Raw genomic sequence first — 3,965 nt, 5'->3', positions numbered from 1 at the left:
TTTTTTTCTTGCATGTTTTACTCTGCTCTATTGTCTTTTATTTATGTTTAGCTTATATTAGATTTTATTATTAAAATTAAAATTCTTAATAAACATTATGCACATAAAGACAAAAGAGTGAAGAACTTTAAAATACAAAAAACACTTGTATTTAATCTGAGGCTTAATGCTTACATAATCTTATTTCATTTATTTTAAAAAGCCAAAGGAAAAATAAAACAAAATGCATTTTCTGACCAAAATTAATTGTACAATCCTGGGAAGTTCTTGAAGTTGCCAAAATGAAATGGGAGGTTGAATGCTCTGGAGCAATTAGTTGACATTTGCAGAAATGGGTCCAGGTTTTCCATAATCTGTGCAAAATTAGATCTCATATATTCTATGCATCATCTTGTGATATGACATTTCTACATTGCTCAAGCAAAGCATTTAGATTTAACTTGCCCTTTGTTCTGTGAGTTTAACAAATTCATTTTTATTTTGCTTTGTGTATCCCCTTCTCATTAATAGTTAGATTAATAAACGGAGCCTGCTGAAATATGAATTCAAGTCTTACAATGTTTTTTTTTAAAGGAAAAGGAATAAGCCCTTGGCCATCATTTCTTATTTTAGAACAGAGCTCATGAATTTTAACCGAATATTGTCATGTTGAGTATTAATATACAATTATGCAAAAATAACCATAATGTCTCTGATGAAAATTAGATTCCACTGCCACTTCTATAATCGGGGGTGACATTTTTTTAAAAAAAACTCATGACCTAAGATTCCTGTTGCTATAGCAATAAGTCTGTTAAGGGGGGAAGAAGCTAAAGGTAAGTGTGCACGTGTATGTATATTACAGGGAAAGGGAAAGTGTTGGTTGGCTGTCATGTTTCCTGAGTGCAGTACCGTCTTCTCTGCCGATTTAGCTCAAAATGTGTGACTTATCTTGCCATGACTGAAACAATCTGCCCTCATCATCATCGTTTGCTATTCTACAAATGCTGGTGGGGGATGCAAGGCTATTTCCACTCTCAAAAATCCAATCACATACATATCTTTCATTGTGTCAAGAGGCAAAGATGGTCATTTATATGAAAGTGCTGCTTTCTGGTCAAATATTTCAGTGTTCACAATTTTATAAAGGTTGATGCAACTCTACTAACAAATGCTGGTATCTATCACTGTCAGAGGGCCACAACCAACATGGGAGAGGAACATCTGGAAATTCCGTATAACAGAAGAGGGATGTAGTAAATGCTTCCCCTATTTCTGCCATGGTTATTGAAGACCAGCCCTTTCTGTTGACAAAAGGCAAATCTTACAAATCTGTTTTGCATTTTTGCTGCAACACATTAGCACAGCTTATTTTTCTCAAAATCTACCCAGTTGCAACTTTTTGTCAACAATTTTGGTAATCTGCATACTTTTCCATGACAGAGTGTTATTACATTTATTTCATTTATTTGATTGATTGTGGACTTCTCATGGTTATGTTGGTACTTGCCTCCAATCTAGAAACAGAACAAAAGCATGCCAGCATGCTTGCTTTGGTCTGCCCTTATTGCTGAGAGCAATGTTCCACAGAAACAAGATTAGCAACTGGTGCTGCCCTCAAAGATTTAATAACTGATAAGGAATTTGAATGGCAGATTTCCCAATGTCAGCTGCTGGCAAAAAATCAACCATGGTGGTTTCTCTTCATAAGGGAGGAGGCAATGTTTGATAGACCCATAGTTTTAAAACTTGATGCTCAGATAGCCAATCTTTAGAGGAAGTTCTATCCCTCTTGGATCAAACCTTTGTTTGTGTCCCCATTGGTTCAAACTGATCTGTGGAGTGGATGGATGTAAAACACCTCTAAAGAACCTCTCCTCTCCTTCTTTACTGGGAAACTACCACTCAACCTGAAGATCAGGTATTGTTTCTAACCTGGTATTAACAGTATTATGGAATTCATGGGGTGAGGTAGAATATCCTGCTCCATCACTCCCATTACCTGTGACTTTTTCCAGGATGGTAGAATAAGTAGGGGCGGATATTTTAAAACACATGTTCAAATGTTGTCTTCTTCCATAACTGGTCTGTGATTGTTTGATTACATGGCATCAAGTCAATGTCTTAGAAACCACATAGATTTTCTCCTCAATGAAGGTGGCTTTTCAGGTCTGCCAATGATGCATTCATCATTGCTGTAATTAAATCCATCCATCTTATTGCTGGTCGCCCTCTTCTGCTCTTTCCTTCTATCTTTTCCTTTGCCAGTTCTGAACTGAAGAAGCTTCTTGGATGAGCAGTGAAACATTTTCAAGGAAAAAAACTCAAAAACATCTAGTCACCCTTTTGAAAAGGACCTTTGGATGCTTTTCAAAGGTTACTGCCATTTCAGCAAGATGGCTATTTCCTTGTCTGTCAGAGCTCTAAACTCACCAGAGACCACTATCTTGTGGTCTCATGAGGAGCAGCAGTCTGGAGCATTGGTAAATGATCTCAAGCCCTCACCTTGTGTGGCAAGATCTACTCACTGGTTCTTCATTCCGTTGTGGTTGTTGGCTCTACTCTTCATGAAGCTGTCTTCAATCCTCCATTTCTTCCCTAGAAATTCAATTATTAAGTCCACATTTATTTTATAGATCATGCACCTAATAGAATTAGCAGCTTACTCTGAGCCTTCTACCTTCCCCAAACCCTCTAAATGCTACACCATCATTTCTCCAATTATGGTCTTAATTCTTGAGTTCTAAATTCTTACAGAACTCAAGTAATGTGGATTTCCATTATCCTCATTGAGGTCTATTTTGTCATATTAAGAAATGCTTCCTGGTTCCTCCAACCAAATTTTCTAATGATTAACTTTGTCCATGTACCTTTTTTGTCTATGATATTTCAAAACATGTTTTAATCTTTTGGTTTGCTTTTACATTTTATGCAGTCTATCGAGAATTTTGCCCGCTGAAAATACTTAAAATTTAACAGGGTTATAAATCACATGTTTCTTGAAACACCTATTGCTGGAAGTTGTTGCACAAAGGTATAATTTGGAGGTCTTCTAGTTCAGCCCCCTGCTCAAGTAGGAGAACCTATACCATTTCAGACAAGTGACTGTCTAGCCCAGACATGTCAAACACAAGGCCCGGGGGCCAGATGCGGCCTGAAGTGGTTTCATGTGGCCCGTGAAGCCATCCTGGAAACAGTGAGGGAACAGCCCCCGCTGCCTTGGCCCTGGCCCAGGCCGGCCAGGAGCCAATGTACAATTTTGTGGTGGCCATCTATGCTGAAATGCATTCAGTCTTAGCTCCACAAGGCCATCTGGAAACAGTGAGGAACCAGCCTCTGCCGTGTTGGCCCCACCCCTGGGTGCATGCTGGGGAGGTGTCATCCTTTGTGAGGAATGAAGAAATGCACCATCGCCTGGAAGTGGCCAGAAAATGGCCCTCGCCTACTTCACATATCCAGCTTGATGGGCTCTGGTGGAAGGGTTTCGGCAGGCAGCGGGGCACTCTCCTCACAGCGCCGAGAGGCTGAGCCGGGCTGCACAAATCCAAAAAGAAATGCGAGGCCCCCCAGCTCCCAGCCTGCCCAGTTTCAGCAGGCAGTGGGGCACTCTCCTCATAGCGCCAAGAGCCGAATCTGATGAGAAGTGCAATGCTGCCTAGCCCCCAACCTGCCCAGTTTCAGCAGGTAGCAAGGTGCAAAGCTGGCGAGCTTCGTGCTGCCCGGCTCAACCTCTCGGCGCTGTGATGAGAGCACCCCGCTGCCTGCTGAAACCGGGCAGGCTGAGGGCTGGGCGGCATTGCACAGATAATGTTGACTCTCACGCTGCTCGTGGCATCCCCTCCCCCAGAGTCCACCAAGCCAGATATGTGAAGTAGGTGAAGGCCATGTGCTGGCCACTTCCAGGCGATGGTGCATTTCTTCATTCCTCACGAAGAGTGACAACTCCCCAGTTGAGTTTCTTATCTGTTTTTCTCCCTCCCTCATCT

This window comes from Protobothrops mucrosquamatus, unplaced genomic scaffold (genome assembly GCF_001527695.2).
Source record: "Protobothrops mucrosquamatus isolate PMUCROS unplaced genomic scaffold, P.Mucros_1.0 scaffold1493, whole genome shotgun sequence".
NCBI lineage: Eukaryota > Metazoa > Chordata > Lepidosauria > Squamata > Viperidae > Protobothrops > Protobothrops mucrosquamatus.
Note: the sequence above shows the minus strand (reverse complement) of the source record.